The 27,242-nt window shown below is 36.9% G+C and overlaps 2 long non-coding RNA genes across 7 annotated transcripts in view; one reads left to right on the forward strand and one right to left on the reverse strand.

Annotated features, from left to right (window-relative positions):
- Positions 1–27,242, forward strand: part of LOC147583102 (uncharacterized) — an 86,331-nt gene that overhangs the window by 31,497 nt on the left and 27,592 nt on the right. The window lies entirely within an intron of this gene.
- The window catches only part of LOC147583103 (uncharacterized), a 623,699-nt gene that overhangs the window by 24,030 nt on the left and 572,427 nt on the right, over positions 1–27,242 (reverse strand). For all 5 annotated transcript variants that reach the window (XR_015245463.1, XR_015245462.1, XR_015245464.1 and 2 more), the window contains 5 exons: positions 18,223–18,330; positions 17,945–18,009; positions 12,595–12,628; positions 10,816–10,891; positions 3,155–3,298 (listed from right to left, as the gene is read on the reverse strand). This is a non-coding gene — a long non-coding RNA (uncharacterized LOC147583103). The remainder of the gene's footprint in view (positions 1–3,154; positions 3,299–10,815; positions 10,892–12,594; positions 12,629–17,944; positions 18,010–18,222; positions 18,331–27,242) is intronic.

Consider the following 27,242-nt stretch of genomic DNA (forward strand, 5'->3'; position numbering starts at 1 on the left):
TATAAAAAAAATTGTCCAAGCTTAAAACAAGTGAAGAGCTACCCAGAAATGAATGGTGTACTTCTGAGATGCATGAATCCAAGAGTCAAAGGTTTCATGTGCTAAATAAACATAGAAAAGAGGCAAAGATGTCTTCTGGATCCGAACTACAGAAGTTTCAGGGGAAGTTGGAGTTGCACTGTATACCAGAACACTGCGAGAGAGAGACGGGGCTCTGTGCCCAAGTCCTGAGCGATACAGGGGAAAGAGGCGGTGCCTCTGTATTGAGCGATACAGGGGAAAGAGGCGGTGCCTCTGTTTTGTCAGAAACTCAATAAATTTTTGTTGACATAATAAGGATGACTTTTGATATGGCAGTTATGAATAATTCTGCACGATACAGAAGTTGCTACAGAAAGTTAAATTTAACTATAAAATCATACAGAAATTTTCCAATAAGTTGAAAGTTGTGTAGTTGTAATGTCTGAATGCATTACATTTGGGGGGAGGATGGAGGAAACAAAATGGAGAGGACAATATAAAGTGATTTTTAAAAATTAAAGCATAAAAGATGACAAGTTTGTTAGATGTTATATGATGACTTTCTCATTCAGAACTACTTAAAGATAATTGTTTCTTTGATGAAATACATATTTTCCACATATACATATATATTTGATGTATATCCTCATGTATATTTTTCCTAACAGTGAACAAAATGAGTCTTTATAAGTTAAAAAAAAATCTAAATATAAACAATATAATGCATTCCTAGCAAACTGTTGCTGTGAAATATGAACGGTAGAGGTCAATGACTATATCAAAAAAACTAAGATTTTGAGAATATGTATCTATTTAATACATAAATCCATATACTTATGGCACAGAGCATTGATTTAAATGTGGGGAAAGATCTCCTTAAAGCAAATAATTTCAGGTCACTTTGTGTGTAGAAAGATGATTCTTATGGCAGTCCCTCAAATAACAAGGAGAGAAAAAGGGGGATAATTTAATTAAGGTGCTTTTAAAAATTTTTTAGTTTCCTAGCATGGCTGCTGAGAGTGGAGCCCAGAGTAAGTAAACAGAAAGTAAGGAGGAGAAGTGTGAAGAATGTAGGAAGAGAGGACCTAGGGAGATTGTCTTAGCCATTGGGAAATTGCTAGGGAACGTGAAAGAACAAGGGATTTCATCTTGAACTAGAAGTTGTCTGTTATGCAATCCTAAAAACATAAACCTTGTCTTTGTCTTCAGATTTTCAGGGTTCGGTAGAGACTTTGTCAGTTTTTTATCACAAAAATATTTTGATATACACTATGGTAAATTGAGCTTCAGAGGGACAACTATATCTATTTTTAACATACACTGCTTTGACAGTCCAAAAAAGTTTTTATTATGGAAAATTTCAATAACATAACAAGGTAGAGATTAATATAATTAACTTATCATCTAACTTAAAAAATGGTCAACTCATAGTTGATTTTGCTTTATAAAATCCACTACATCCTCCACTGCCTGCCTGCCTTGGACTATTGTGAAGCAAATGCCAAACATCGTATCATTTTATTCATAAATATTTCAGTGTATTTCTTTAAAATATAAGGATTTAACAAAAAAACTCATGATACCATTATCCTGCATAAATTTTTTATCAATATTTACCAAATATTTTACCAATAATTTCTTTTCATAATCATCTAGCCACTGTTCAACTTTTCCTAATTGTCTCATAAGTATTTTTAACTCTTTCAAGTTCAGATCCATATAAGGTCCAAATTTTGCAACTGATCGATGTATGTCTTCTCCTTCTTTTACTCCAAAGCTTTCCTTTCCATGTCTCTCTTTTAATTCCTATAAATTTACATTTTTATGAAAATGGGCTATATGTCCATTAGAGTCTAGATTGTGCATGACTAGTAAATTATAACAAAATTTTGAATTTTACCAATTAGATGAGAAAATATATCTCAGTGGATTTTAACTTATTACATGTGATACTGAGCATCATTTCACATATTTGAGAGCCACATGCCTTGATTTCTTTTTTGTGATCTTACTACTCATATCTCTTGTCCATTATTCTATTGTGTTGTTGATTATTTTCTTCTCTACTTTTATAAGTCTTTTATGTATTAAGGATATTAATTCTTTGGGACATAAATTGCAAATATTTTTCTCCAAGTGTGTCATTTGTCTTTTATTTTGGTGTGGTGGTTGTGTGTGTGTGTGTGTGTGTGTGTGTGTGTGTGTGTCTTGATATACAAATAAAAATTTATTTTTATGTAGTCTACTATGTTAGAGGCTACATAGCGTAAAGAGCCTGGCTCAAATCTCTCTTCTCCTAGAGCTAAGATATTATTATCTCTGAGTTTTTCTTCCTTTCCTTTTTAATCTCAGTTTCATTGAGGTATAATGAACAAATATAATAATAATAAATCGTGGTAATTTGATATATGTATACATTGTGAAAAGATTCCTCCCCACCATCTAGTTAATTAGTACAACCATCACCTCACATATTTATCTCTTTTTGGGTGTATATGAGAAGAGTTAGGTCTATTCTCATTGCAAGTTTCATTATACAATAGAGTGTTATCAACTATATATAATTTGTGGAATGAATTTGATAAGCTGATGCTATCTACTGTAGCACTTTTGTGAGCCTGAAATAAGCCTACCTGTGTAAAACTCCATCACTTGCTGGCTATTATAAAATAGCTGTTCAATAAATACTAGTTCTCTCTTCCCAACACCCTTTTCTATGCTATATGTACGCAGCCTAATGATACAGAATGAATCATGTCTTTGCCTTGAGATTCTAGGGAAGAATAGCTTTTCCTCGGGTAAGGTCAGTGGATGTCAAATACTGTCCCAGGAAGCTGAGCTGCATCTCTTAACCTTTTCCAGATTATAAAAAATCTCCTTGGATTGCCAAAATGAACTGGGATATTTACTGGCTCTTATGAAGCATGACTTATCAGGTTAATTTAAGAGCTCAAGTGTTTCAGAGGACATTCGTTAGTTGGATTAGAAACATTTTATTAACCAGCAGAACTTATCATAGCATTACCTGGCTCTATAATTAGAGGTTACTAGGAGTAATGGGGAGAAATTAATAAGGTAACAATAAAAATAACAATGAAGATTATTCTTCTGATGAATGCAAAAATTGATGTACCTTTCAAGGCTGCAAGAAGCTCTAGATGATTGTGTAGGACGATGTCTGCTTCTAAGGAGACATAATATAAATGCCCACCATCCACTGTGTGGATGAGTTATGAAAATTGGATCCAGGCTGATCTGAAGAGTTCTGGGAAAATCTCTAGAAAGAAACGTTGAGATAAAACAAATTAATAAGTGAGACATATACATTTAACTTCAGAAAATAATTATTTAGGGACAGTTATTAACACATATTTAAGAATGATGGAGATGGGGTGCCTGGGTGGCTCAGTCAGTTAAGTGTCAGACTTCGGCTCAGGTCATGATCTCATGGTTCGTGAGTTTGAACCCCACGATGGGCTCTGTGCTGACAGCTTGGAGCCTGGAGCCTACTTCGGATTCTGTGTCTCCCTCTCTCTCTGTCCCTCCCCTGCTCGCTCTCTGTCTCTCTGTCAAAATAAATAAACATTAAAGAATTAAAAAAAAAAAGAATGATGGAGATAATTACATATGAATCCCTTCTCATTAAATTAGGTTTTGAAGGACCTTTACTTGAAATCTTCTTGTTATCAGTTAGACAGTAGTCTTCATTTTAGCCATTTCATTGATCACCATAGAATTAACCCCTCAAATTATTCCGGGTAAGTATGGATTTACATTATAAACTACAAAAGTTGGTCTACAGACATGACAGACATGGCAAAAGAAACTAACACTTCAAAACACTACCAATTTAGTGACCTACTTTTAAGGAAGATTAACCTATAGTGAGGATGTGAAACTAAATTAAATTCCAGTTAAATACAAATATTTTTCTTCACATACTGAGTCATCTGATTCAGACCCTGCAGGGTGCAGTGTTACCTTGCTTGGTGAACTGCATAATTATTTATAGAGTTTCTCAGCATAAAGCTTACCCCTTATCTAACTTTACACAGGCAGTCTAGTTAGTGACTCTCATAGAGATACCCTGCTGCATAATATGGTCCCATATGGTAGGTCAGGGCCCAGATGCCCCTTTTTCCATTCTTTGTTGATGGTTTGAAAATATCAGGACAATGACTGCATGCCACATTGGTTTCATAATTCCTAATCTAATGTCTCTACAGGGGGCTCTAATTCCATATAATGTGTATAAAACACAGAGATAATTGTTACTTATTATTGAGAATGGAGGTTCAAGGACCTATTGTGAAGCTTTGTACTTATTGATGGAATTCTAAAACTAGGTTATAAAAAAGTCATTTCTTGATGAAACATTAATGATAAATAACAAGCCTTCAGGAGGCTAAAATACTTAACACTCAAAGACATTTCCATTTGAAGCATTTTAAGAATATGAACTAATGGAATGCAAATTGTATTTCTCATAGGGTACAATATTAGTTCTACGATGAAACTGATTCAGTGTTAATTGAATGAAATCTTTTAAGTTCTTAAAAGTAACAATTTGTATGTGTTTTAAAGAGAATGATTTTTGACTTAGATAATGTATATGGTTGACATTAGGCCAATTAGACATGTTTCTCTTGCTTAAGAATAGGGGAAGAGAAAAACTTCATAGAAACAGTGGTGAGAACATTTTCTTACTGCCTAAAGTAGAAATGAATCAGAAAAGAGAAATACGGGATACCGTTGTCATCTAAGGGAAAGCCTCCTGGAGCCAGAAAGAACCTGATAAAGTCAAGATCAAGTTGCCCATTTTCTTTGAAGGTTGTAACATTATCCTAAACATAGCTTTAAGAAAATTCTGTAGAATAACTGGGATGCATAAAAGTTTGAGGGACTAATGCCAGGTTGTCAATGTATTAATTTGCAGTTAGAATGGGGACAATCATACGGGACTAGAATACTCAATTGTATTCTAGTATTGTATTCTCTCTCTATAATCAAGCTCTACAATTAAAACTAAATCATAATCAAGAAGATGCTATTTCAGAGTAGAATCTGAACAAAAAGAGTTAAATGAATTAAATATGGAATTGCTTCATACTAAGGTGTCTTAACACTCCCCTCTCACGAAGTAAGGGGTTTGCCAATGGCACTGAAATCAGTAAAGTTCATCAGTTATCACCACCTCTATCCATCTACACTGGAGGAATAGCCTTGCCATTTGGATTGAAGATACCTGATGGCTAAGGGCTCTTTCTCTACCATACAGAGTGTTTGAATGGGCACTTCTAGCAGCAGCCTATATTTCTCTCTTTCTATTTCTGTGCTGATGAGTTTCCTTGTTGAGGGACATATTACTTTTGTGTGTGTGTGTGTGTGTGTGTGTGTGTGTACGTGTATGTGCAATGTACATGTGTATAATCAGACTGGAGTAAGCCTGGTTGTATGGCCTATCAGTCATCCTGTCTCTTTCCAGTGACTGCTTATAGCTTTACCAATTTATTACTCGTTGCTTTTAAAATTTACTTCTCTGTGGACAAGTTCACTTACTTCCAAGATCTTTGAGGGACATCTCTGTGTAGCCCCATACTTACTAATTAAATGTTATTCTATACTTTCTCTTAGCAAAATAAACAAAGGATAAATGGCTGTGGCATAACAAAATTCTGACAATTAATAAAACTGTTCTACCTCTTCAGCAAATGAACTTTTTTTTTAGTAGTGCTAAACAAATTTCCATTTGATGGTACAATGATTTAGTATAATGAATAATTTGAATTATCTGTGGTTGTAACTATCTGTTGAATGATTTAAAGCATATGAGCACCACTCATATAAATCCTATATAATCATCATATGAGCTGACATAATATCAGGGAAAAAATTCGAGATTTGTTCCCAAGCTTGGGCTCCATATTATCTCCACTTAGTCCTTTGTCCTAGTTTGTTCTGAATGTAAGCTTTATAACATTATTATGAACAAAAAAAAAATGCTATCTTCTTATTGCATATAAAAGAAAGGTGGAGTCTTAACCAGTAAAAACAAGCTACCCCATCTAATTTTTTCACAAACTGTGATCCTGGGATTTGTATGAAAGTATCACTGGACGATGCTGAATAATACTGCATGAGCGAGGGCTTGCGTGTAGTACTTTGAATTACCTCATGATATTTGCTTTAAGAACATCAACTCTGCTTTCCAAATTCTATTAAAAAATCAATTTGGTTGCTAAAATCAGGACTCTCATTTAAAATTTTTTCAAGACATTAGTCAATCCCTTTGTGAATAACTAATTCTTTATGGGCAATATCAGCACTTTAGAAGTCACCTTATTGAAACCACAATGCTAGCTGGCAACAGAGTGCTTTCTTGCATCACCTCTAGTATAGTAGATAAAATCCTGAGCTAAGAGTTAAAAGATCTAGATTTTAATCCTGATCAACCCTATGATTGCAAACAAATTATTTAATCCTTTTCTATTGGTCTCTGTCATGGGTTGAATTGTATCCCCTCAAATTCATATGTTGAAATCCTAAGCCTTAGTACCTCAGAATACGACCTTATTGGAGATAGAATCTTTACAGAGGAATCAAGTTAAAAATGAGGCCATGGGATAGATTCTAATCCGATAGGATGGATGTTCCTCTAAGAAGGGAAAATTTGAATAGAGACATACAGCGAGAACTATGCAAACAAAACTAGGGCAGAGCCCTGGATCAGATCTTTCCCTCATGGCCCTCAAAAGGAACTGGCACTGACAACAACTTGATTTCAGACTTCAGAAATTTGAAACAATAAGTTTTTGTTGTTTAAGTCACTCAGTTTGTGGTACTTTGTTATGGCAGCCCTAGCAAACTAATACAGCTTCTTTAATGCCAAGAGGTAACAATGAAATCCTTCTAGATCAGCCCTCCAGAACTTTTAGCTTCTCTTGTGCTTTAATGAAATTATTCTCCTATCTCTGTGCTGTTACAATCATATTTCTGAAATGCAGATCTGGTCTTGTCCGTGTCTTGCTTAAAGCTCTTCAATGAAACACCTACAGAGTTAAGTAAGATTCATTCCCCCACATATGGCAGACAGTGCTTTTCATGGTCTGATCCAAAGCCACCTTTTCAGGTAAGCTTTTTGACCCCTAAATGTCATTGTTGTCCATTTTCTCCCTGAAGAGTCCTGCCCTTTCCTTCAGTTTGGAGATGGTGACCGAGTGCAAGGGAATTTGGGGAACAGGAGCCTTGATAGTGTTGATTACAAGGGAGAGGAGATGTGAAATGGGAGGAAGAAAGAAAAAATGGTAATATCACATAGTCTTTGTGTAAAACTTCACTGATTAATGTTTTGGTCCAAACAAAATGAATTTGAAGGTATATGCTCAGATTTTTTGTGTTGTCAAAAATTTTCCAAACTTCCGGTGGCATGAATTGCTGCTCTGTGAAATATTTTTAAAATTAAAATGTAACGTTTTATATATGAAGGCAGATACCTTAATAAAGCTTTTCTATGTGCCCAGTCAAGACTAGTAAGCTTTCCTCAATGTTGACCTAGTACACTGTCTAAACCTCTTCTCTTCATCATGCATTACAGGAGGCAAATACAGTCCTCCACCTCACAAGACTGTCAGCTATTTGAAGTCAAGGATCGCATTGTAATTATTTCTTCCAATTTATTATATATAGCAAAATAAATAACTTTAATATAATTTTTAAGATATTAAAGTATACATAATTTTCTAAGAAATTACTATAGTATTGTCATATACCAGCTGTTCATATACAACTCCAAAATTGCATGGAAGAATCAAAACCTATCCTTTAAATTTTTTTTTAAATTTATTTTAGAGAGAGATAGAGAGCAAGCAAGCGGGGGAGAGGGGAAAAGGGAGAGAGAGAATCTTCTTTTTTTTGACATTTATTTATTTTTGAGAGACAGAGAGAGACAGAGCATGAGCAGGGGAGGGGGAGAGAGAGAGAGAGAGAGAGAGGGAGACACAGAATCTGAAGCAGCCTCCTGGCTCTGAGATGTTTGTTAGCACAGAGCCTGATGCAGGACTCAAAGTCACAAACTGCGAGACCATGATCTGAGGCTGAAGTCGGATGCTCAACCAACTGAGCCCCCCAGATGCCCTTAGGAGAGAGAGAATCTTAAGCAGGCTCCACTCGCAGAGTGGATCCCGACACAGGGTAGAATCTCATGACTCTGGGATCATGACCTGAGCCAAAATCAAGAGTTGGATGCTCTAGGCTCCATGCTGACAGCACAGAACCTTCTTGGGATTCTCTCTCTCCCTCTCTCTCTCTGCCCTTTCCCTGCTCATTTGCTCTCTCCCTCACTCTCTCTTTCCCTCTCTCAAAATAAATAAAAACTTTAAAAAGGGGCTCAGATGCTCAACCGACTGAGCCACTCAGGTGCCCCCTCAAAATCTTTCTTTAAATATAAAAGTCCCTGCTACTGCTCACCTATGGGAATGAGCACAAGAGAAACAGCCCAATTGCAAGTCAACCCCTGGTTCTCGGGGTTCACTGTTGAAATCACTGTTGTTTTTTTTTTTCTTTTTGCATAGCAGCCTTAAAGGCCCTACTTTCAGCTGCCAACTGTGGAAGACTGCCTACTCTTTGGGATGCCCTTTATCACCACCACTGGCCATGATACTCCATAATAATTTTGTTTGTACCATCCCAAACACACCTTCCAAATCCATCTAGCCATTCTCCTGTGACCCAATAACCAATATAGACAGAAACTTTATTTTAGAGATAAAGATGATAACTGGACTATACTTAGGGAGAGAAATGGCTTTGTTCACAGTCTATCAAGTCCTTTATATTTAGTATCATGTGACAATGCCTTTGGAATTTTAGGGGACCCAGTTAGTATGCAATTATATCAAAATGGAAAAGATTATCAGCAGCAGAAAGGAATTTAGGGATAGAGTTGGGGAAGTGCAGGGTTGGGGAAGGATAGGGTTGGGGAAGATGAAAAGTGTGGAGGCTGTAAATGGAAAAAAAAAAAAAAAAAAGGGCAGAGCTCATAATTCACCCAGGTCCTGTGTATATATTTCTTGACTGCTCAGATGAAAATTAAATTATGGGTGGGGGGGAGGTTATATTGAAGCACAAACCCTCTGAATTTTAGCAGCTTAATTGGTAGCTTTTTAAAAACTGGAAAAAGTTTTAAAATTACAAATCCAAATTCTATGAAATAGAACCATTTTAGTGCTTCCAGACCCTATTAAGTTTTAACATTTTTTCCTGAACTAAGTGTGGAAGATTAAGGTAACATAATTTGGCTCCTGGGTCAGCCTTGGCATTCTTCACCTTGCCCAGATGTATATGATTACATTTTCTATTATGTGAGCCATGGGGACATATGGTATTTTCATCAAAAAGTGATGAAAGAAAACATCTTTAGGAAAGTTGAAAATATTGCTTAACTTAGGAAACAAGTTTCTGAGACTGTTTTCTTTCTCTCTCTTTCTTTCCTTCTTCTTTCTTTCTTTCTTTCTTTCTTTCTTTCTTTCTTTCGCTTGGCTACCTGGCAGTCTTAGTGTAGCATGTGTGTGTGGAGTGTTGACGGATGGGGTACAGTTAGAGAATAAGCAAACAAATCAACCAAAAATACATAACTCACAAGACGTTGTTGAATTCTAGATTATGATTTACACAAAAGGAATAAGGAAAGAAAGAAATGAGTAATACATGTAGAAACTGACAAGTTTTATTTCTGAAAAACTTTGGCAAATGGTAAAGATACTTGTTAAAAAGTCAGATTACTTAGTCTTTTTCCAGTGTTTCTGGACTTAACCCTTGATTAACTGGAAAGTAGGCTGAAGACTACAGCTGTTCTCCCTGCTGCACTTTGGGCAAAAGTTAGGCTTACATTCTCCTCTCTACCTAATGAGTTAGGAGTATAAATTGATAGTGACTAGCTGTCGCTTCCCACAGGGAAGTTTGAGTTCAGTCTTGACTAATGCTTTCTAAGCTGAGCACACAGTCTGTAAATTTTGGTTGGATGAAGAATCACTATGTTCTCATAAAATGTTTGCTTTCCTTTTGGGGATTTTAGTGTATGCTGGATTCAATATCTGTACCTACATTCTAAGAAAACAAAGCATAGCATTTCAAAAATCAAAACACCAAAATAATTAGAGTGGAAGGACAGTATTAAGACTATTTTAACCATATTTTTTTTTTGGTCCCTCTACAGCTAGGAGTATTTTTCCCCCTGAAAGTAAAACGCAACTAAAAGTTGTATCAACAGTGTATCCATTTAACACAATTGTCTAGGACCAAAGAGATGATAATCTCATTTTCTAGGAAACAGTTTTCACTGAGAACACATTTTAAAGGATTGATACTAAAACTAATCCACATGGTAAAACTAATGTCAAGACATTAAATAGGAAATTTATCTTGATATTACAGGATTAAAAAATGTAAAATTTTTGCTTTGAAATCAAGCGTTTTCCTATGAAGGAGACAGTCATTAAGTACAACAAGAATATGGCTGAAGAAGTATTTATCTTAGCAATTATAATAATGCTTTTATGTTAGCTACAAACACCAAGCACATTAGCATTTGGATTTATTTATTTAAATAATCTAATGAAAAATCTATTTCTAGTACTTTAATAGGCAGGAGCCATTTCTAAATAGAGCATTGGGTCTTCCAAATGGAAATACTTTTGTGTGTGTGTGCAGACCACTCTGTTACATTGCTCCTGAAATGATAAAGTAATTAGAAATTCAGCCCAATACAAATATTAGAATGTGCATGAAAGTACTTACTCCAGATGGATGTGTTCTCTGGAATATTTTCTATCTTTGCCTTCAAAATACATTTTTTTTCCTAAGAAGCAAAATACTAGAAAATAAATAACATTGGTTAGGAAATACATAATAATATGCCAAGAAATACAGAAAGGCTTGAAAATCTTTTGGAAACTAAGCAGATTTAAAGATAATAACCAAATAATAAAAAATAATAGAGGAAAATAATTTTCAAGAGTAAATATAAGAGGTGCAGGGAATATATTAGTAATAAAATTACACTGAAAAAAAACCAACAATAGTCATTCTCTATGTCCATGATGTATTTGTCTTTACTGTATTAAATTTTAGTGACAGTTCTTTCTTTAGTACTTTTGTGAAATGCTCATGCTCCTGTGGTCTGAATTTATGTTTGAGTTTATTTCTTGTTGATAGTAAGTGATGCTTATAAGCATAAATAGGTCCTTGGCACTAGTCTTATTAATTAACGCATACAAAGGGTGCATCCGTTTTAATCTAATCATAATATTTAAACCACTAGTTCATGGGTATGGCTGTTTTCTATTCAAATGCCCTTCTTTATTAGTGATAAAATTCTCAGCGACATTCTTTTTGAATAACTTCATTCAAGGCATAAAATATGAAATAGTACAAAATATGGAAGTTTATAGTAAGATCCACTCTTTATATGAGATTGGTTTGTTTTAAGAAGGACTAAATAAGGATGTGATAGTAACATTGAAGAATAAAATACAAACTACAACGATTTTCTCAGCATGAAGTGAAATGGAAGTCTGGTATTTTTCTGGTAAATGTGACAAGGCAGAAATATCTACACATCTTGCCCTTTAAAGTATGTACCCAGGGGCACCTGAGTGGCTCTGCCAGTTAAGCATCCAACTTCAGCTCAGGTCATAATCTCATGGTTTGTGAGTTCGAGACCTCTATCAGGCTCCGAGCTAACAGTTTGGAGCTGGAAGCCTGCCTTGAATTCTGTGTTTCCCTCTCTCTCTGTCCCTGCCCCACTCGCGCTCTCTCTCTCAAAAATAAATAAACATCAAAAAAAAAAAAAAAAAAAAAAAGAATCCAACAGCTGGGATGCCTTTTCAACTCCTAATGGATTTAATTAGTGGTAAAAGTTGAATTTTACAACATCGACAAAAATAAGGGCAGAGGAGTGGATGAAGAAGAGAAGAAAGCAACTTAATGAGGAGCAAAGAGAAGAAATAATTACAAAAAATATGTCTTAATTTCTTCCTGACTTTTTAAGAGAGCTAGAGTTCTATACATCAGCTAAAACTATCTTGCTTAAACTTCCAAGAATTACTGTTGTGGACTGAATATCTGTGGCCCCCTCACTCCAAAATTCATAGGTTGATATCTAACCCCCAATGTGATAGGGTTTAGAAGTGGGGCCTTTGGGAGGTAATTCGGTCATGAGGTGGCGGCCATCATGAATGGAATTAGTGCCTTTATAAGAGGCCAGAGAGCCAGCTCTTTCTACCACTTGAGGATACAAGAAGTTGGCTGTCTGCAACCCAGAAGAGGGCCCTCACTGGAACCCCACCACTCCGGTATCCTGATCTTGGACTTCCATCCTCCAGAACTGCAAGAAATAAATTTTGGTTGCTTATAAGTAAAAAAAAATAATAATAATAAAAAAATAAAGAAAATGTGTACCGAATATGGTTTTAGAATGTATTTGAAATTGTTCTTTTTACCTCACACTACTCACTGAGTAAAGTATTATTCTAGAGACAATTTCGCAAGAAATGTTTTCAAAATATAAATACTTACAGGTTAGACACTTGATTATTTTCTTGGGAACATTCTGCAATTCATATGAAAGGCAAAACTTCAGTGATACATTTTTTAAACATTTATAAAATTTAATTTATAAAATTAAATATATAAGTTACATTATATATCATTAATATATATTAATGCTTTATTCAAAAATATAAAAATATTAAAATAGTAATAATATTAAAATAAAGTATTGGGGCGCCTGGGTGGCGCAGTCGGTTAAGCGTCCGACTTCAGCCAGGTCACGATCTCGCGGTCCGTGAGTTCGAGCCCCGCGTCGGGCTCTGGGCTGATGGCTCAGAGCCTGGAGCCTGTTTCCGATTCTGTGTCTCCCTCTCTCTCTGCCCCTCCCCCGTTCATGCTCTGTCTCTCTCTGTCCCAAAAATAAATAAACGTTGAAAAAAAAAATTAAAAAAAAAAATAAAGTATTTATTTATATATATTATATTTTAAAAGCAAATAGATCACTAATAAACCTAAAAGCCATTTTTTGATGTTTATTATTTTCACATCTTTATAGTGTTTGCTTTAATTTACCAGCTCCTCCTATGCGAAATGCTGGCTTCTATCACACTAGAACCCTTGTGGTTTTTTGTCACTGTTCATTGCCTTATTTATTTATTTATTTATTTATTTATTTATTTATGTTAACCTACAGTGCAATATTGGTTTCAGGAGTAGAATTCAGTGATTCACCACTTACATAAACAACCAGTGCTCATCATCACAAGTGCCCTCCTTAGTACCCATCACTCATCTGGCCCATTCTCCCCACTTCCTCCAACAACCCCTCAGTTTGTTCTCTATTTTTATGAGTGTCTTATTTTTTTCCCTCTTTTTTTTCCCCTTCTTCCCATACGTTCATCTGTTTTGTTTGTTAAATCCCACATATGAGTGAAATCATATGGTATTTGTCTATCTCAGACTGACTTACTTCATTTAGCATAATACACTCTAGCTCTATCCACGTCATTGCAAATGGCAAGGTTTCATTTTTTGATGGCTAAGTAATATTCCATTGTATATCTATCTATCTATCTATCTATCTATCTATCTACATATACACATACTACATCTTTTTTATCAATTCATCAGTCAGTGAACGTTTGGGCCCTTTCCATAGTTTTGCTATTGTTGCTAATGCTGCTATAAATGGCAGGGTGCATGTACCCCTTCGAATCAGCATTTTTGTATCCTTTGGATAAATACCTAGCAGTACAATTGCTGGATTATAGGGTAGTTCTCTTTTTAACTTTTTCAGGAAGTTCCATACTGTTTTCCAGAGCAGCTGTACCAGTTTGCATTCCCACCAGCAGTGCAAGAGGGTTCCCTTTTCTCTGCATCCTCGCCAACACCTGTTATTTCCTGTGTTTTTAATTTAGCCATTCTGACAGGTGTGAGGTGGTGTACCATCATGGTTTTGGTTTGTATTTCCCTGATGATGAGTGATGTTGAGCATTTTTTCATGTGTCTGTTAGCCACATGGATGTCTTCTTCGCTGCTTCCTCTTTTGTGAAACACAACATGCACGGTTCAGCTCCTCTTTCTCTCTGACAGCTGTGCTCATTCTTGTCCCCAATTACCTTGGAAGCTTCTTTTCCTCTTCCTTCTCTGACCTGTTTATGTCCTACGGGGTGCTCTTCCCTCTTTCTTTTCACACAACTCACTCCCCCTTAGTAATCTTATCACTCCTATCACAAGCCCTAAACTGTGGCTACCAACCCATCTTTTATGTAGAGTAGAGGATGGCAAACTTTTTCTGAAAGGGCCAAATAGTAGACAATTTAAGTCTGGCAGTCCATACAGTCTCTGTCACAACTACCCAACTCTGCTGTTGTAGCACAGACACAGCCATAGATAAGACATGAACAAATGAGCATGTCTGTGTTCCTATAAAACCCTGGAATTTGAATTTCATGCAAATTTCACGTGATGACATACGTTAGGGGCTGAATTGTGTTCCCCCAAATTTTTATGTTGAAGTCCTAGCTCCTAGTACATCAGGATGTGGCTGAATGTGGAAATTGAGTCTTTAAAGAGGCAATTCAATGAAAATAAGGTCATTATGGTGAGCCCTGGTGCATTATGACCGGTACCCTTATAAAAAGAGGAAATTGGGACAGAGAGATACAAAAGGAAGACCATGTGAAGATTCAGGGAGAAGACAGCCATCTGCGAGGCCTCAGAACAAACCAACCCTCCATCACCTTGCAGACACCTCAGACTTCAAGTCTCCAGAGTGGTGAGAAAATAAATTTCTGTTATTTAAACTACCTAGTCTGTGGTACTTTTTAATTGCAGTCCTGCAAGTTAATACAACATATTTTTCTTGTTTTGATTTTCTTCAACCATTTAAATACGGCAAAACTAGTGTTAGCTCACAGGATGTACAAAAACAGGTAATAGGCCACATAGGGCTTGCTGGGCCCAGTTTGCTAAGGCCTGATCTGGAGGTCTTTTTCAAGCTTCATTTTATAAAAGCGACCACTGCGTTACCTCCTCAGATTCCTCACACTCAACCTGTCTCAAGTAATTTGATCATAATTTGGCTAATACCTTCCCTGCCTTTGTGTTCTCTGCTTTGTTGAGTACAACTATCCTCTATTCAGTCACCCACACCGTAAACCTAGTAGTTATCCTAGATTCCTCCCTTTCCTTCATTTCCCACATCTTCTAAAGGACCAATTCTCACTGATTTCACTTTGTAACATTTTCTCATCTATGTGACATCTTCTATCACTTAATCTGTTGTAATACTGTGCAAATTTGTCCTGATCTTCAGTCTTACTGTCCACACTGCTGCCAGAGAGCTTGTCTAAAATCTAAATCTAATTATATTGCTCCTCTGCTTAAACTCTTTTAAAGGTTCCCTGGTATCTAAAACCTGAGCTTCTGAACATGATATACACTGTATTCCATGAGGTCTTACTTCATCAAATTCAGTCTTTGATGGGTTCTGCTTTCAACAACAGTTCAAATGAAATACTTGCCATTTCCAGGAAGAGGCATAAGGTGACCTGCCTCTCTGCCTTTATTTGTGCTTTTCTTGCTGCAATACTTACCCTTTCTCTCTTCACATGATGAACATTTGCTCCTTGATCATGGGAGCTAGTTTTCTTTTTCAGTTCTCACACAAGACTTAGCAAAAGGTAAGCTCTTCAAAAATATGTTAATGAATGGTGATCAGAAAAGCTGTGTAAGAGATGAATATATATGTATATATATATTCATTCATATATACATATTCACTCATATATATATATTCGCTCATATATATACATATACACATATATATATACACATATATATGTGTATATATATATGACACTAACATGTCTGCATGTTTCTGTATACAAACAGAATTTTTCTGTGTATTTATGCGCACAAAAATCTCTACTTTTTGGCTCAGCCAGCAGTGGTATAACAGGTGTGGCAACTGTTAAAGCCAAGTTGAAGGACAACTGGACTCCAAAGAGTCTGGATCCAGGATTCCATCAGTTCAGGGTGCATCCAGAAACATCAAGGAAAGAATCACTGTCCATTTCCTGCTTACTCCTTGAACTGCAGCTTTGTTAAGGCCATCTCCCCAAACCAGACATGCACTGTCCTCTGTTTCTAATTACTTAAGCCCTACATGTCCTCCATGGCTCCTTAGACCTGTATTTCTTCAGGGATCCAAAAGCCTGCTGCCTCTGTTCCAGGATTTACTGACGATTCCCTTCTCTCCTGTAACATTTAATATCCCTCTATTTAGCAGTAACGTTTAAAATTCCCTTCTGGTTCTGAGGACCTTTTCCCTTTTCTCTGTAAAATCCTCTGCTAGTGGTCATCTCAGCACATAGCCCAGTTCCAAGCACCATGTGGGCAACTGAAGAACCAGGGTCCGAAAGAGTCCTTTGTTTGGATCTCTCTTACAGCACTGAGAATCTACTCTGTACTGCACACATGACTTTTAATATTTTGGGGTGTCACTGAACTTTTTGAGAATCCAGAAGACAGTATCCTTCTTCTCAGAAAAAATATGAATGTGCACACACACACACACACACACCACTGACCCACACAATTTTACATTGAATTTTAAGGATTCATCAACCCCAACTTGCCAGGCTATACATTTCTTTGCCTACAGAAAACGTATTGTATTTTTCAATACTTTGCATGGTACCTAGGTGCTCAATAAATCTTGTCTGAGATAAACAGAACTGAACTCCAGCCTTTACCAGACTACATTTCCTATATTTGTATTCCATGCAGTACTTAGCACGGTGTCTTGGCAATAATAGTAATTTAATAAATATTTGTTGAATCAAATTGAAATGTGCTTTCTTTGTATCTCAGAGAAACATCAATTACAGTGATATAGGTAGATGGGGCTAAATAAATATTTAGAATGACTCTTTCAACACTTAATCTTATTGTTTTAACATCCTACAGCCTGGAATCCACTAAAGTAAGTACATTAGTGTTAATAGATACACTTTTAATCTTTTTTTCATGAAGTGTTTAAATTTTGAAGTATTTAGGTGTAAAGCAACAAAGTAGGATTTATTCATCCTTTTATAAATGTCACTACGTTCTATTTTGAGAATAATGTGAATAAGGACCAGGTCTGAGAATTCTAAAAAGAAGCATTTCTACTAGGGAAGGAAGAATATGAGGCACCTTTTTCTTCCACAATCAACCCAAATGTCTCACCACTTAAAACAGATTCTCTTCTGCTTGGGTAGCAATCCTGTTCTTAGCAGTTTTTGGAATAATGAACAACCCTCTTCATAATGACAGAAGTTTGAGCCTTAAAAATAAAATAAATAATTAAAAAGGAGAAGGGAGAGCTGACTGATTGGAACGACACCAAATTTTTATTTTCAATGGCATTTGTAGCTGCTAGAAGTGACACAATTTGTGTCAGTCTAGGAACTTGAGGTAACCAAACATAAATTGTAATTGACCAAATTAAAGTCAGAAGAATTGTAATTAGTTCATTAAATAAATGGTGTGGAGAATTTCCCAACTTAGTGGTGAGATACAAAACAACACACCATCTATTCAATAGAAAATAAGATAAAAAGGGATAAAACAAGAACAAAAACCTAACTTTCTCTTCAAAGGAAGCAAAGAAAAGACAATAGAAAGAAACATTAAAAAAGGAAGATTCAATTAGCAAGGAAGGAAAAAAGGAGAGAAATCCAAGTGGGATTCTCTGGGAGGGAAAAGAACGTGATGAGAGTTTAGATCATCATCTATAAATAGCCTCTTATTTTATAAATCCTTCATGTGATGCATAGATTATACGGTGAGCCTCCCTTGTCCTTAATATGTACAGTCTCCCGGCACATACCTTTTAAGGCAATCTGCAATAGTAAGCACAAAGAACTAGCTCTGGAAAATGACTTGGGCTTCTCTCTTTAAAAAAACAAGAAGAAAATTGATGAGGAGAGAATCTGGGAACATTGCACAAATTGTCAGGAGGGCACAGAAGGGATAAGTCTTAGTAGACTATGAAATAATTCAGAGGAATTGTATGCCCCTCTTCTTCTAACTTACCGGTGTGAGGGATAATGTTAATTACCATCCTATAATGAACCTTCCTCCAAATAACACAGGCAACCCCTTTACCTGTCATTCTTCACAGACGTGTCAGGTCTTGTGTTCTGTTGGTCTCTTCTCACCCCTTTGTTCTGACTTTCAATTCTGCAAGATGCTAGCGGTGGTCGTGGAAGGGGGCTGAGGATGGAAAAGCAGAGAGTATGAAAGGGCAGATATTTTGTAATTAATTTTTTAATGCTTTGTTGTGTTGTCAAGAACTCCCTTCCATGTTTCTAATCACTTGAATTGAAGGAGCAGTCTTTGTAATCCTATACCAAATTTAATACTCTTTTTCAGGTTTTTAGCAGGGCAAAGAATTGGCAAAGGTACCCATCATGATAGTTGGCACTTCTCTTGAATATTCTTTATTACTGGCCATCATTATTTTTTAAAGAAGAAAAAAACCTTATTTTTAAAGAGGAAATAAAATATATCTTGAGACACCCCCTCCCACCCTGCTGACAAAGGGATATGTTACACACATCTGTGTTCCTAGCCTACTCTTGCCACCTGGCCGAGAGAACCAGAGTGGCTGAATTAAAAACATTCATCTGTGGCTTGATGGGCATGGTCAGTGGATTTCCCCTCCCACCAGACAAATTTCAAGACATTTAAAAATCTATGCCATCGTTTTCTAGGAAGATAAACACATCTTCCCTCAGTCAATTATCCCGAGAATAACTCTCTCCTACACATTTCTTCTAGCCAAAAAGATAATGTAGAGTTTTGTTTTGGTATTTTTGTTACAAAAGAAAAGTGTTGTATCTTGAGAATTAAAAAGATACATAATTTATACTTCCCATTGACAATTTTTCACCATAAATCTCTTTGTACTCTCATTGAGTTTTTCAAAATGTCCATGGAAACAATGACTTAAGATGATAATGAGTGCCAATAAGAGAGGCTTCATTTCTCTAAGGACTATCATCCGTTCTAAGACTCACTTTTTAGATTCAATACCCCTCCTTTTGTTCTCTAAATCTCTCTCATTGGCTACAAAAAAAATGTTGTTTTGTACATTTCCATTTTGGGGATTTTTGTAATATTTCATATGATCTCGCTAGGGAACCTCATTCTGTACCATAATTTGAAATATTTTCTATCAACAGCTCCCAAACCTCCACCTCCACCACAGCCCTCCCTCTTCACCTTTAATACTAGAGGACATATCCACTTGCTTATTCAACACGTTCCTATGGAAGGCTGTTTTTCCCCAGTAACTGAAACTAGACCAGCTCATTCTCCCAGATTCCATCTCTCACGATAATCACAATTGCCCTGGATGTCATTTTTAACACCTTCCATTAATTCACAGCCTCCTTTCTTCTCTGCCTCACATAGTGTCATCCAATGATTCATCACATCCTGTGAATTTCCCCTTTGATGTGTCTCATGAAGTCATCCCATCATTGCTATTATTACTGCCAGGTGGTATTACAGTGTCTTACCATCTCTTGCCTAGATTATTGTAAGGACTTCCTAAATGATCTGATTTCAATGTCATCTGTATATACTTTCAGAGTTTTTACAAAAATATGATCATCTAAGTCCCTTCAATGAAGTTTCCTGCTATATCCTTTTTAAATTCCTTCTAAATCTGGCCTCTGCCTACCTATTCAGCCTCATCTCTTACCATTTATAGCACCACTTAACTATTCTGTGCATAGTTACATATCAAATAAAATGCCTGCAAATTTTAATAGCTCATATTAATAGCTACCAATTTTGCATTATATATATATGATAAAATTTCTAATCTTTACTATTACAAACAATGTTCCAAAGACCATCCTTGTGCATAAAGCTCTTCATACTTTCATGCAATTATCTCCAAGTCCACAGGGTAGTTACAAAGAGGACCATATGACACCTGAACATGCAAAGGGTTGCATGGGAGCAAAGAAACCCTGAGATTATTGAGTCTGGATCTTTTAACATGACTGAGAAATGTGCCTGCTTTTGGCTTTGGAGGGAGACATTATACTGGAGAGCAAGGATGCTTGCCCTTTGTTCTGGAGAAAGATACTATTTTCCAAGACTGTAAGCAAGCTTGCTCTTTGCTCCAGATGGAGACATTATCTCTATCTTTCAAAGCTGTTCACTAGACAAACATTCTTGAAATGATAGTTTGGAGCAAAAGGCAGTCAATGACTCATTTTTCAAGACAAGCAAAAATGTGAGAGACCCAGGGATAACTGTCTCCCTACAAAATTCATCCTTTGTTTCTAAACCATTTTGGCTTCTGGCAAATATTCCCATGAGTATGTGACTGCATCAGCCACTCTGATCTGACCAACAGAGGCTGGGGCCAAACTCTTTCAATTTGTCTCAGATAGAATTTAATTCAGGTTGATATCCATAGGACTTTAAGCAGCAGGATGAGGCTAACTTGCAGGATTGACATTAACCATAGCCCCCCAAATCCCACACCATACCAGCTGAATAAATCCCATGAAAGCATCATGATCTACCTTAGAAAGCCAGGTGGCTTTCTCAAGGCTCTATTTTGACTTTCTCACTAGATTGAATGCATTAATTCAGGTATATGGCTACATCTAGATCAAAATCTGTCCTCTATAACAGCCCTGACCAGTGGTGTGATTAATCATTTCAGCTGATGCCAGTGACAAATTTCATGCTGCTTTTTTAATTAGATGATGACTATTAAAGGTGTCTCCAGGGCACACACAATAATGTAGCATTAATCCCTCCAGAAGTTTCCCCAGGTAATCAAGGATGGCTAATTTTGAGAGATCTTTAAGTCATCTAAGGGCAAAATAATCTATTGGTGGTGTTTCTTTAAACATTTGAAGGTCTTATGACTGCCCCTTAGGCACAAGCCACCATATTTTGGGGAGGGAGGCAAGGTAATGTCTGGTTTCAACACAGAGAGTATAGTCATAGAGGTGTGTGTGGTGCCTGTGGAAAAAACATGTTATCTCTAATTGTCAGTCTCCATCAGTAGTACTTACATCAATTGTGAGCCCAGTTTGACAGTAATCAAATATGGCCTCCCACTGGCTGGTAACCCTTACAATTCCTGGTTCTGTTTGAATTTTTTAATCTAGTTCTCAGGCAGTTCTTCTGACCCACCCTATTTGTCCACAGCACCAACCAGGTGTCACTTATCTGTCCCATGGAATGACTGACAGTTACAGCAATGGACAAAGGCAAGTACCCCGAGGTGTTGATGAATGTTTTGTGTGCTTGGTAGCTGAGGTGGGACCATAATCTGTTCTTTTCCATAGTTTTTTAAGCTGGGTTCCAGGAAAGAGCAATCATATCTTGGTCAGGTCCATCTGATAGGGCATGGCAGATCTAGCAGTCAGTTTTTCAAAGTGTTTGCAACAACTTAGGAGAGCCACACAAGATATTTTACCCCATGAATAAAGTGGCAGGGGTGATTATGAAAGAAAGAATTTATTAATGCTCTTTTTCCCTCATACCTTTTGGTGTCTGAACTGTTCTTTCCCCAGAGAACAGGGATGCTGTTTTCCCTCAACTACCACAAAATCTGTGTATAGCTATATCCTCACCTTTTTTCTAACCATCTCCTACTCATACAGAAGGATCAGGTGAAAGAGATACATGGGAATTTTTATAAAACTTATCAAAACCCTTATGCTCCCCACTTTGACAAATTGGCCATTGTAGGAGGAAACTTAAAGCACTGCACTTGACCAAGTAGTTATTATCCTTATGTCTAAGCACATGGTTATTCAATAAGATAAGCCAAGTGGCTGACCAAAATTAAGTTAGAATTCATTAGGTCCCCTTTTGGCTGGGCTGCCACCAAGAGGGTTACCAATCAGGCCATCCTGAGGTGGCTTTTAGGGACAAAAATGTCATTATGCCTAGGAATATCTCAGAAATATGAATTTTCAAAATAGATCTATATAACCCCCCTTTTGTCCTGATCATTATGACAATTATCCAGGAAGTGGCCAAAGTACAATGAACATTTATGTAGATAGCCATATTCAGTGACCAAATTGTCCTTAAACTGTGTGGACCAGGATGAGGTGGGGAGTTAAAGTCAGAGAGCTTTGAAGTCAATGTTTTATGAGGCCATTCTAAAAATCAATAATATCAGAGGATTGTGAATGGTCAAGTACATGGAAGGTAACCAAAACCTTGCTATCACCCTTTATTCACTGGATTTTGTGATAAGAGCTGCATGACTGTCAAACTGCACATGAACTGAAAAGCTGAAAGCCTGACACCTATTAGTGGCCAGAGTTGACTGATTGGACTGGAAAGGCAACCTCATAACGTGAAAAGTGTCAATAGTGGTAAGGTGCCATGGATAACCCTAAGAGGGGGGTCAAGGACCAGTTGTAGCCAGTCTGTCAAAAAGATTCCTACAATCTTCCAGACTATAGTTTTACAAGTAGCAGAACAAACATCTAGGCAACAGTCCAAGATTCATTCAATCTTTAAGTAGGTTCATCAAGGGTAGTAAAGGCTAAAGCTATGAAAGTGTCTTAAGCTCTGCCCACAGAGAGGAACAACCAGTCATTTTTGGTTCTGTATGGCCGACACTAAGGTTGAAGAGCCAGAGCTGATCAGTAGACACTGCTGGGTTTCTGCTTAATCTGAATCATCAATGAACTAGGCCCAGATATTTAGGGGAAACTCTGTGAATTCAGGGCACCACTCAGGGCACATAGTCAGTAGCTTTATTTTAGGCTGCAGAGATGTCAGAAAGAGATGATAGGGAGAATTTTATGTTTCCCACTATCATTTTTCCAGATGTGCTCTTACTGATCAGAAAAATCCCCCCAGGACTTTATGAACATTCATAGTACAAGCATGTGAAACATTAATATCAATTATATATTCAGCAAGGGAAGCCACAACAATATAGCACACTGAAATAACCCAAAGAGTCCAATCCACAAGTTCATTTTAACTTCCTTTCTCCACTGCAAACCTTTCCCAAACCCTGTCAGTTGAATTTGGGCATCCCTTTCCTCACCCTAGGATCATATAGGACAGTAACTTTCTGCCTGTACCTAACAGAGCTATAAAAATTTAGGTCCTTACCCTCTCCAAAGTTCTGCATGTTACTAGGATGAATAGGTATGGACTTCAGTCCCCCTTGGGAACAAGGAAACTTTAGCTTTTCTCCCTAATTATCTTTCTTTGTAAAGCAGCTAAGATCAGGCTAGTGAGGGAGGGAGGGAAAGGAAATGCAGAAGGTGAGAGTACTCTTGTGCTATTAAGTAAGGCACACTTACCGTAGGTCTCCAATGACACAGTGGTTTTTCATGGCTCAACCAAACAAAATTCCCATGTTAGTGGTTCACCAAAGGCCTTTATCAACCAGGTTTATCATCACTTACACACATACTTTAGCTTTGGGGACCCTCTGATTCGGTAGCCCTAGGCACACTGCTTTGAGATTGTTGCTTTCAGGTTTGTACACTTTGATTCACTTGGGATTGATTTGAGCAATAGTCATCTTTATTTTATTTTATTTTATTTTATTTTATTTTATTTTGAGAGAGAGCAAGAGAGAGACAGTGCAAGTAGGGGAGGGGCACAGAGAGAGGGAGACACAGAATCCAAGCAGGCCCCAGGCTCTGAGCTGTCAGCACAGAGCCCGACACGGGGCTCGAACCCACAAACTGCAAGATCATGACCTGAGGTGAAGTCAGATGTTTTACCGACTGAGCCACTCAGGCACCCATGAGCAATAGTCATCCTTTTAAATGGAATCTATCTTAATATGTATCATTTGCTATCCCATGGCCAAAATAGTATACCTTAGGTTTATACCCAGTTTCCGTAGAAAGGCTAGGGAGTATTCTGTGGTGTCAGGGCTGACTACAAAAATTTATCTAAAATTCTTTGGGTCAATTTTTCATTCTCCAGCAAGTAAACTCCTTTGGTATTGTTAGCCCAATGAGGGAAGTAAGAGTCCAAAGTCTAGTCAATATCTCACCTGTGGCTTCTCAAGGGAATTTATGTGTCCAGGAAATCTCCCTGGGAGGGCCTAATTTCCCTTAGTGCATCCATGACCCACTGCAAAATAAAACAAAAAAACAAAAAACAAAACAAAACAAAAAAAACCTTGTGACCTTTTACTGTCATCTCTGAATGGAACTAAGTTAGTCATGCTAAACTATGGAGAGACTGAGCCATGAAACTGCCCAGTTGTTGCCATTCTTTCTTAACAAGCAGGAAGTGCCTGGCTTCTCATCCCTTCATCTCTTTAATAAACCAGCCAATGTTCTATAATTTGCCTAGATCCTGCCCATACTATTCATGGATTATCCTTCTTTCAGCCAAGTGGAGTGGACATTCTTTAGTTATTATCTGAAATGGGTTGGAAATTCTATTTACTTGGGATGACTCATAGTATTAGTTGCTAGTTGTTTCAATGGGGTTGACCTAAGACTGACTGCAGTATTGTCAAGGAATCCTCCCCCTTCAACATAGGAGAAGAGTTAGCAACAATCAGGCCACCATTCATGTGTCTGTCTGTGGGACTACTTCCTGGCATTTGGCCTACAAACAACTCCCTAATACTTCCTCATTAAGAGGTAAGAAAACAGAGGACCATTTACTGCCAGGCTGGCCATACAATTTGGTTGCTATGTTTACTATAGGTAAAATTCCTAGGGGTTTCTCTCAAATACCACTAATTTCCCCATAAGGCCCTAACTTTTCCTCTTCCAGAAAGTGTATCTTTGTCAGTATCCCACCACCAAACTGTTGAGATCTGTGATGGGTCTGAGACTTTACTCTACTTGGGAGCTAATGTGTTAGCCTGCCACAATTTTATGGGTGCTCGTCATAGATATGAGACTCCTTTTTCCAACCCAAAGAACTTCACTATTCATAGCACAGCAACTAGCATGGAAGTCAACATATATTGTGTTGAGGAACTGAGACCAAGTTCTCCCAGAGCAAACAAAGAGGGTTAGATGATAACTGCATATGCAGCAGGTTGTGCTCTAGGAGATGAACTCTGAACCTGGGAACCCAAATCTTTTATAATGGGCAGTAGGCACACCTGAATATGCCTTGGAGGGAGACATTATCTTTATTATACTGGACAGTAAGCAAATCTGCCTCTTCCTCTGGAGAGAAATGACATTTCTACATCACAAGCCTGTTTCTACACAAACATCCTTAAAAATTCAGTCTTAGAACAAAAGGCTTTGCTCCCAAGACAGAGAGAAACATGAAAGACCCATGGAGATTTTCTCTTATCACTTTTCATTCTACACATTCCACCATAGTTCAGGAACAGGGCACCTAATTCCAGGACTCAGAATGCTTCAATCTATCTCATCTCACCATAGTTAATATATCACCTGGATCATAAACATTTCCTTTCAGGACTCCTGTTCTCTTGGGCCATATGCCGGTTTAAAGATCAAGGCATTCAAAGCAAAGTTATTTTTCACAACATGAATCTTTATTCACTTTTCTAGTTTCCTACTTCTTTTCACTCTACCTCTTACCCTCTTCATGGAAAATGTTTCTTATTTGATGGATTATATTCATAAAAATTAAAGTACTTTTTAAATAAACAAAATATATTTTATTTTATTAAATATTATACTCAGTATGTTTAGAACATGACTAGCAAAAACACCTGCCCTATACTGGACAGCGACTTAAAAACCTAGAAAAATATGGGCTGTACTTAAATTAAATAAAGATGGAGACAATATTGTTAAGGTTATGAGAAATGAAGATTTACACTGTGCATAGGATTTAGTATTGTGATTTCCCCTCAAATATGAGAACTGCATTATAGGGTGAAGTTGAACAGTGAGCAATCTGCCTCACATTTCATTTAGCTGATTAAGTTTTATAGAGGAGATAAAATTTCAATTCAATAACTCTAAGATATGTTGTTTCAGCCCTTACCTTAATAGCTTTAGTCAGGTTCCATGTAAGATGCTTACACAAAAACATAATGGAAAACCAGGGTTTTGGTATAAGATCAAAGTAAATGTCAGGATATCTATAGCAGAATGCACTAATGGTTCAAATTAATTCATTCCAATGGGATGCACTTAAACTACATCTCGCTCAGTCATAGGAAAACATTAGAAGTATGGAATATATGCATATATCCAGCAATGCATGGTGACAAAAAATATTCTTTATAAAATGAATTGAGGGCAAGTTTCTCTTCACCATTCTAAAAGTATACTGTATTGTAATTTACAGAATTAAAAAAAAATTCTAACTAGTTAATATCAACTACTTGTCTTTTGTCAAATCACTCATGAGTAGGATGCCCATTTACAGAATAACAAAGCTCTAGAATAATCTTTTTGCAGTTGTCTTTTTAATGAAGTATTACCATTTTTGAGATGGATATATGACTTTAGGAATACTGACTATTTCTTTAACGATGAGAAATCTCAGCATTTACTGACAGTGAGAGGGAAGGAATTACATTTTATACTATAAAAGTTGCTTTCTTTTCTAGAATGCATGTGATATGAAAGGTGAGGCCTATGACATGTCCTTTAAAGACACAGGAGAGAAAGTCGTGTCAATTCCCTCCAATTTTAATTGTTCTAGTCAGCAACAATTTTCCAGCTCCCTGTCAAGGAAGGGAAAAATGGTAAATGAAGTCCTTATGTACAAACCTGTCCCAAGACCAGAATTCTCTTGCCTTCATATGGAAACCACTGGATCATCACAGAGTTCACCTGAGTCCCATGGAAAAAACTATTTAAACTCATGTCTGGATTGCACAGGTGATCCCATCTGTCAGTCTTGTGAGACCCTTTCTGCTCTCTCTGTCCTTAATTGTTCTTTATTTTCTCTTCTGGCAAGAAAGCAGTAGTCAAGGCAAGCTGGGAACCAGAGTGTTATCAACTTGTTTGTGATGCTTTATTACCTGGCTTTGTGCAAATCTCTAATAACAAGGAAAGGTGGTATTGGCCTGTTAATAATTAATAGCACCCAGTGCAAATGAAGTACTTCTGTCATAGGGCTTCATCAGTAAGGTCACGGTACAATAGGGGTTGCGGGTTCTGTAAGCATGAGTGGTATTTGCATATGTCAGAACAGAC

The sequence above is a fragment of the Puma concolor genome, chromosome A2 (genome assembly GCF_028749965.1).
Source record: "Puma concolor isolate L17-30 chromosome A2, mPumCon1.1.hap2, whole genome shotgun sequence".
NCBI classification, from domain to species: Eukaryota; Metazoa; Chordata; class Mammalia; order Carnivora; family Felidae; genus Puma; species Puma concolor.